The sequence below is a fragment of the Schistocerca cancellata genome, chromosome 6, assembly GCF_023864275.1.
Source record: "Schistocerca cancellata isolate TAMUIC-IGC-003103 chromosome 6, iqSchCanc2.1, whole genome shotgun sequence".
NCBI lineage: Eukaryota > Metazoa > Arthropoda > Insecta > Orthoptera > Acrididae > Schistocerca > Schistocerca cancellata.
Genome location: NC_064631.1, coordinates 680,955,719 through 680,965,267, shown reverse-complemented (window position 1 = coordinate 680,965,267; position 9,549 = coordinate 680,955,719).

Genomic DNA, 9,549 nt, shown 5'->3' with positions numbered 1-9,549 from the left:
CTGTTTTTGCAGCAAAGTATTCACTGTTGCACATAATTACCTTCGGCATTCCATGGAAGAAGTATAGGGCGGAACTGAGTTAATAATGTCCACGAGAGGGCCATGAAGAATGCTGCAGTCTTTCAAACATTTTTCAAGCTCATCTTTCAGCGTCTGCGCAAGATGGAACCGGCTGATACAATATCGTTTCACGAAATGAGAAAGTCTATCGGTAAATAACACTCATTAAGATTTTAATACTTACGTATCGATACTATGATGTCTTTTTTTAAAGATTTCCTGATGCCTTCAGCTGCAAGGAGTCGGTTTTATTTTACGAGCATAACATGAAGTCATAGGATCAAAGACATACATGGCATCATTTACTACTAAAACCCCATCCATAAAATACTTGAAAATGGCTGAAGGCCGCAATTGTACAATCGTACATGAAATAAGGAGAATGGCAGATCAAGGAATCACGAAATCGTTCAAACAATTGATCGCATCTTGCCCTGTCACATTGAAACCTATGATGTCTGCATTATGTAACTTCTCTGATTTAAAATGTACGTAAATGTTTTGCTCATTTTGTAATTTGAGGTAATCTGAAAAATTTTGGAACTGTCGTTTCTAAAGCTATGTTATTTATGTGATGAAATGAGAGACTAAGCTGCTTACGGCGGTAGAATTGTACACAAAAGAAACACGGCAGGGAAGTCCCTCCGCAACAAAGACGACTAGGCGGGAATGTGAAAGGTGGAAGGACGCGATTTGACGCAAGAATTCTTTGTGGCACGTATAGGTAGTGCCAGCTCTCCTCCAGACAACTTTCCGATCGACCAATGAGGCAACGTTTTCTGTAAACTTGTACTATTTATACCTCAGATGTCGACTGTTATTAAAAGGTACGTCACAGCATTTGTTCGAGTGCTCTCAAATCTGTTTTTCCGAAGCTAAAAGGATTTGTTCTACCACCCCAGAAAACCGCCATTTCATCCACCTAAAGACACAGAAACAATCATTTTATAAACGTATGCATGGAGCAGTGTTTGCTGACGTTTTCAAGTAGTAAATAAGACTGTTGTTGTTGTGGTCTTCAGTCCTGAGACTGGTTTGATGCAGCTCTCCATGCTACTCTATCCTGTGCAAGCTGCTTCATCTCCCAGTACGTACTGCAGTCTACATCCTTCTGAATCTGCTTAGAGTATTCGTCTCTTGGTCTTCCTCTACGATTCTTACCCTCCACGCTGCCCTCCAATACTAAATTGGTGATCCCTTGATGCTTCAGAACATGTCCTCCCAACTGATCCCTTCTTCTAATCAAGTTGTGCCACAAACTCCTCTTCTCACCAATTCTATTCAATACCTCCTCATTAGTTATGTGATCTACCCATCTAATCTTCTGTAGCACCACATTTCGAAAGCTTCTATTCTCTTCTTGTCCAAACGATTTATCGTCCATGTTTCACTTCCAAACATGGCTACCTACATACAAACACTCTCAGAAACGACTTCCTGACACTTAAATCTATATTTGACGTTAACAAATTTCTCTTCTTCAGAAACGCTTTCCTTGCCATTGCCAGTCTACATTTTATATCCTCTCTACTTCGACCATCATCAGTTATTTTGCTCCCCAAATAGCAAAACTCCTTTACTACTTTAAGTGTCTCATTTCCTAATATAATACCCTCAGCATCACCCTAGTTAACTCGACTACATTCCATTATCCTCGTTTTGCTTTTGTTGATGTTCATCTTATATCCTCCTTTCAAGACACTATCCATTCCGTTCAACTGCTCTTCCAAGTCCTTTGCCGTCTCTGACAGAATTACAGTGTCATCGGCGAACCTCAAAGTTTTTATTTCTTCTCCATGGATTTTAATACTACTCCGAATTTTTCCTTTTGTTTCCTTTTTTGCTTGCTCAATATACAGATTGAATAGCATCGGGGATAGGCTACAACCCTGTCTCACTCCCTTCCCAACCACTGCTTCCCTTTCATGTCGCTCGACTCTTATAGCTGCCATCTGGTTTCTGTACAAACTGTAAATAGCCTTTCGCTCCCTGTATTTTACCCCTGCCATCTTCAGAATTTGAAAGAGAGTATTCCAGTTAACATTGTCAAAAGCTTCATCTAAGTCTATAAATGCTAGAAACGTAGGTTTGCCTTTTCTTAATCTAGCTTTTAAGATAAGTCGTAGGGCCAGCCTTCCTCACGTGTTCGAATATTTCTACGGAATCCAAACTGATCTTCCCCGAGGTCGGCTTCTATCAGTGTTTCCATTCGTCTGTAAATAATTTGCTTTAGTAGTTTGCAACCGTGACTTATTAAACTCATAGTTCGGTAATTTTCACATCTGCCAACACCTCCTTTCTTTGGAATTGGAATTATTATGTTCTTCTTGAAGTCTAAGGGTATTTCGCCTGTCTCATACATCTTGCTCACCAGATGGTAGAGTTTTGTCAGGACTGGCTCTCCCAAGGCTGTCAGTAGTTCTAATGGAATGTTGTCTACTCCCGGGGCCTTGATTCTACTTAGGTCTTTCAGTGCTCTGTCAAACTCTTCATGCAGTATCATATCTCCCATTTCATCTTCATCTACATACTCTTCCAATTCCATAATACAGTCCTCATGTACATCGCCCTTGTATAGACCCTTTATATATTCCTTCCACCTTCCTGCTTTCCCTTCTTTGCTTAGAACTGGGTTTCCATCTGAGCTCTTGATATTCATACAAGTGGTTCTCTTTTCTCCAAAGGTCTCTTTAATTTTCTTGTAGGCAGTATCTATCTTACACCTAGTGAGATAAGTCTCTCCATCCCTACATTTGTCCTCAAGCCATGCCTGCTTAGCCATTTTGCACTTCCTGTCGATCTCATTTTTGAGACGCTTGTATTCCTTTTTGCCTGCTTCATTTACTGCATTTTTATATTTTCTCCTTTCACCAATTAAATTCAATATTTCCTCTGTCACCCAAGGATTTCTACTAGCCCTCGTCTTTTTACCTACATCATCCTCTGCTGCCTTCATTACTTCATCCCTCAAAGCTACCCATTCTTCTTCTACTGTATTTATTTCCCCAATTCTTGTCAATTGTTCCCTTATGCTCTCCCTGTAACTCCTTACAACCTCTGGTTTAGTCAGTTCATCCAGGCCCCATCTAAAAAAATTCCCACCTTTTTGCAGTTTCTTCAGTTTTAATCTACAGTTCATAACCAATAGATTGTGGTCAGAGTCCACATCTGCCCCTGGAAATGTCTTTAAAATTTAAAAACTGGTCCCTAAATCTCTGTCTTACCATTATATAATGTATCTGAAACCTGTCAGTATCTCCAGGCTTCTTCCATGTATACGATCTTCTTTTATGATTCTTAAACCAAGTGTTAGCTATTATTAAGTTATGCTCTGTGCAAAATTCTACCAGACGGCTTCCTCTTTCATTTCTTACCCCCAATCCATATTCACCTATTACGTTTCCTTCTCGCCCTTTTCCTACTACCGAATTCCAGTCACCCATGACTATTAAATTTCTTTTATTTCATCATACATTTCTTCAATTTCTTCGTCATCTGCAGAGCTAGTCGGCATATAAACTTGTACCACTGTGGTAGGCCACAATAATGCATTCACTATGCTGTTTGTAGTAGCTTACCCGTACTCCTCTTTTTTTATTCAGTATTAAAACTACTCTTGCATTACCCCTATTTGATTTTGTATTTATAACCCTGTATGCACCTGACCAAAAGTCTTGTTCATCCTGCCACCGAACTTCACTAATTCCTACTATATCTAGCTTTAACCTATCCATTTACATTTTTAAATCTTCTAACCTACCTGCTCGATTAAGGGATCTGACATTCCACGCTCCGATCCGTAGAACGCCAGTTTATTTTCTCCTGATAACGACGTCGTCTTGAGTAGTCCCCGCCCGGAGATCCGAATGGGGGACTATTTTACCTCCGGAATATTTTACTCAAGAGGACGCCATCATCATATAACCATACAGTAAAGCTGCATGAACTGGGGAAAAATTACGGCTGTAGTTTCCCATTGCTTTCAGCCAGCCGCAGTACCAGTACAGCAAGGCCGTTTTGGTTAGTGTTACAAGGTCAGATCAGTCAAACTTCAGGAACCACTCACCATTCGTTTGTCTGGCCTCTCAACAGATACCCCTCTGTTGTGGTTGCACCTACGGTACGGCATACAAGCCTCTCCACCAACGGCTAGGTCCATGGTTCATGGAGGGGGGGGGGGGGGGGGAAATTAGACTAACTTTGCAAATATTCTTCTCTGGTTTTCAGTCATACCTAAAAGTCATATTGCGTAAATTCCACAATATTTCGTCGATACAACCGTTCGACATCTTCAGGTGGCATTAGACGCTGTTGTCACAAGGCGCGAGTGAACTCTGGAAGCAGTAACAACAGCAGCTGCCACCATCTGAAGAAGTTGTACAGTTGTGTCGACGAAATATTGTGGAATTTACACAATATGATCCGACGGCAAACCCAAGAAGAGTATTTGCGACAGATCCATCGGGGAAGCCTGAAAATTCACAAGACTAACTTTGTTTCACGAAACGTGTTTTCTCCTACGTCTCGCACCTTGATAGGACCCTATTCCTGATACAAGGAGGTTCCGAGTCTTCTTATAGGTATTCAGCGTGCTTAAATGATCAATCATCATGATTAAAAGAATTGTTAAGTTTTGCGGAGAAAAAAACATTTCGTTTTGCAAATTGTCTTTTGAGTGAACTGCTCCACGCAGTAGTTATGTTTATTAAGTTTAGTCTATAGTAAGACAATATTTAGGTACAATTTAATTTTGAAGTGACGCTTTCAAAGATAATTAAAATCATTCCTCTAAATAAAAATGATTCAAATGGCTCTGAGCACTATGGAACTTAACACAAGGGGTCATCAGTCCCCTTGAACTTAGAACTACTGAAACCAAACTAATCTAAGGACATCACACACATCCATGCCCGAGGCAGGATTCGAACGTGCGACCGTAGCGGTCGCGTGGTTTCAGACTGTAGCGCCTAGAACCGCTCGTCCACCCCGGCCGGAATAGTTATTACAGAAACACAGTTTAGGCTGTAATAGTTTGAAGCCCTGCAACAGTCAATTGCTGTAACTGGTTTGTCAATAGTATATGTATGTCTGTTCTTTTTTGTTGTATCTATTCTGATTGATTGATGCTGAGTAGCGAAGAACTGTGTTAGTAGACATAACAGTTACAGCGTCTCCTTCTCTGTTTCGCCAGTATGATAATAATTATATGTGAAAGACTGTGTGATAATTAAGTTTGAAATGTTTACGCACTTAAAAATATCATTTGCAATAAATGAATTGAGCTATAACAGATTCAGGGCTCAAAAGTGTAACTGATGTTCTATGCAGTGAAAAAGCTTACACACATTCCATGAAAACAGATACTGTTCGTTTTAGAAGTAGAGCTTGTAACATTACCAAAATTATTGTCCTTCAGCAACCAAGTTTCAGAACCTTTTCCGCTGTCAAGTTTCACAGTGAAAATAGCATTATTCTATTCACACTAAAGCTGGCATTGTTCGTTAATATGAAGTTGTTTGTTGCCACTATACTCTAACAGGTAGAAGCTTCACTTGTGACTGGTTATTTTGCTACTACATGCTGAGATATGCTGTTGTTTCTGTGCACTATTTACCGCATGGATTTCTAACTGAAGTTTATTGCAGCAGTTAGATTACTTCGCTGTACATTTACTTCAAAGCCGGCCGCGGTGGTCTAGCGGTTCTAGGCGCGACAGCTATGGTCGCAGGTTCGAATCCTGCCTCTGGCATGGATGTGTGTGATGTCCTTAGGTTAGTTAGGTTTAAGTAGTTCTAAGTTCTAGGGGACTGATGACCACAGATGTTAAGTCCCATAGTGCTCAGAGCCACTTGAACCAGTTTACTTCAAGTAACTTTTGAATAATTAGACCGGTGACGGTCTTTATTTGCATGACAAGACCTTGCATAATATGCCGTAGGTTCGACTCCGATTCGAATAATTTTGCAATCCAATTAACTTCCATGAGCACACGAACACGACCAATCTCAAAATTCTGTCAAGTGGGTAACATTTTAGGATGGAAATGCTATCGTAATAACCCGTAGTGTGTTGTAAGATGACCTGCAATTTAAGAAAAGCATTATCTTGCTTCTCCATTCCATAACAATGTGCAGTTTCAGATACTGACTGAAGTATCCCCACGCTGACCAACCGCCTTTATGTCCATTATAATTATCCGGACTGTTATGCCGTGGTCGGTTAATGAATTCTGTGTCAATTCCCAACGTTACGTCTCCGATTGCGGGAGACGAAACGTTGGGAATTGACACAGAATTCATCAACCGACCACGGCATGACAGCCCGGATAATTATAATGGACATGATATTTCCGGCCGTGAAAGTCTACATTTTAGTAACCGCCTTTAACGACAGATTTGAAATGTGGAATGGCATTCAGTCTCATGGAATCTCAAATCGTAAATGTAGCTTTCACTCACCAGTGGAGGTCGGCCACTTCACCAGGTCTCAATCAAATGATAACATCTGTTGCTTCATATCTTGTCCCACCAACGTCGCCACAAATGGTACGAGCGATACAGTTGCAAGCTAGGGAGGTAACGCGTCACTTGAGTCCAGAGTCACTGATTTTACTCTTAACAGTAACCAGTTTTATGCACTGAACTTTGTACAAATTACTAATGTGCTGTTTACAGAAATTTAATTTCTCCACTGAGTCATATTCAATCGCTCTTCCAAAGATCCGTATCCAAAGACAGGAAAGCTGCACAAGTCACGCCAATAGCCAAGAAATACGAGTAATCCGCTGAATTACAGACCCATATCGCTAACGTCGATTGGCAGTAGGATTTTGGATCATATGCTGTTACCTCAAAGAAAAACATTTAATGACAAACAGCCTATACGAACTGAGAAAACATTTTTCTTGTGAAACACAACTAAGTTTTTATTCTCACTACGTAATAAATGTTATTGATATTGAATGTCCAATTTATTCCATATTTTTATATTTCCAGAAGGCTTTTGACTCCGTTCCACCCACCAGCGACTTCTATTCACTCCGGGTGCCTATGCAGTATCGTTTCCGTTGTGCGACTGGATTCATGATTCCCTGTGGGAGAGGTTGTAGTTCGCAATAACTGACAGGAACTCATCGAGAGAAACAGAATAATATCCAACATTCCCCAAGGAAGCGTTACAGGCCTTCTGCACTTCCTGATCTACATAAGAGATTTAGGAGAAAATTTAGATGTAGTTTGCTTGCAAACCATCAAAGCCAGTTGCAAAATGATTTACACAATATATCCGAACGGTGCAAAAAGTAATAATCGACTCTAAATAATGAAAACATCCACGTTACTACTAAAAGGAATCCTGTAAATTTAGGTCACACAATAAATCATAAATCTAAAGGCTGTGAATTCAACTAAATATTTAAGGATTACAGTTACGAGTAACTCAAATTGTAGCGATCACATAGCTAATGTTGTGGAGATATGAAACAAAAGACTGCGATTTATTGTGAGAATACTTAGAAAATGCAACAGGCCAAGTAAAGAGCCTCCTTATACTACGCTTGTCCGACTTTTGGAGTATTGTTGTGCGGTGTGGGATCTGCATCAGACAGAACTGGCGGTGGACATCGAAAAAGTTCAAAGAAAGTGGAGAGCGCACGGATATAACAAGCGATTTGGGGTGGAAATCATTACAACAAAGGGGTTTTTCGTCGCGGCGAGATATTCTCATGAAATGTCAATCACCAACTTTCGCCTCAGGAAGTGAAAATACTTTACTGTTGTCCAGCTACGTAGGGACGAATGATCATCATAATAAAATGCGAGTAATCAGGGCTCGCGTGGAAAGATTTAAGTGTTCATTTTTCCCGCGCGCTGTTCGGAAGTGGAACGGTGGAGGAATAGCCTGTGGAACGGTGGAAGGCTTGAAGGCGTTCGATGGACCGTCTGCCAGGCGTCTAACTGTAGATTTCAGAGTCATGATGTAGTTGTAGATGTAGATGATAGGTTATTTCGTCTGCTTTTGTCATAGATGAGTGTCTTACGAAGACTGTAAAGCATTACTTTGCCTGAAAGCAATGCCAATGTCATCACATGCTCACTACTCTATTATGATCGGTTCGTTGATTTTTGCATTCAGTGAACATTTGAGGACCGTAAGATACAAGAAAACAATACCAATAAATCTTTTCCGATATTTTTCTTCCTGAAATTTCAATTACTGAGCAAAGACAGTGAGGAGAATAAAGGAAAGAATATTCTTAAGTATTACGAAACTTCAGCCGGCCGCTGTGGCCGTGCGGTTCTAGGCGCTCAATCCAGAACCACGCGACTGCTACGGTCGCAGGTTCGAATCCTGCCTCGGGCATGGATGTGTGTGATGTCCTTAGGTTAGTCAGGTTTAAGTAGTTCTAAGTTCTAGGCGACTGATGACCATAGATGTTAAGTCCCATAGTGCTCAGAGCCACTTGATTTTTTTTTATTACGAAACTTGTTCTTGCTGTTGTACTTACTCTTTTGATAAGCGTAACAAATTTTATTGCAAATTTCTGAAAATCCTTTTTTTTATAACCTTCACTTTCGTCTGTTTTGTAGAAACAGTATGCTTATCACGATTTCAGAGCGACGCTGGCTGGCACCCCTTATTAACAAATTCCAGTGTCGTATTCTCTTATTGTCGAAATATTGCTCTTGAATTCGAAACTTTCAGTTTTCAAGAAAATTCCGGCTTAACTCCGAATTTTTCAATATACTCCCAAGTACGTGTAAGAATCGCAGGGGACGGCTTGGCTATCGAAATTCTATTTCAAGTAACGTTCCGTTCGGGTGGAACGACGCCAGCGCCCCGGCTGAAATTACACCGGAAACGTGCTTCATTAAAGAAGTACTTAGGCAAGGAAGGCGAGTCAGAGAGACCTGGCGTAATACGTGAGCGGATTAGGTCCTGGCTGGCTGCCGACTCCGAGCTCACGCTCCAGATAAGGAGCAATGCTTCCTCCCAAAGTCTGCGACGAAGGCAAACCGGCCAAGCCTAATTTAATCGTTGTCTTCCTATGTCACTTGCGTCCTTTCAGTTCCATGTGTAGGAAGGTGTTTGGAATGAAACTGAGCATATTATCAAATATGGCGATGAGATGTTATTTGCGTAGTGGGCTGTAATTAATAAGAGAACTACCATATTTACGTAGAAGCAAGTACGAAGTGACTATAGAAGAGAGCAAGATGACCTAGACAAAATTTCTAGTTGATGTGATCAATGGCCGCTAGCTCTAAATGTCGAAAACTGTAAGTTAATGAGGGTGGGCAGGATGAACACACCGGTAATGATACAGTATTACTAGTGTCCTCTTGACACAGTCACGTCTTTCTAATATCTGGGCGTAACGTTGCAAAGCCATATGACATGGAACGAGCACGTGAGGATAGTGGTAGGAAGACGAATGCTCGACATCGGTATGTTGGGAGAATTTTGGGAAACTATGATTCGTCTGTAAAG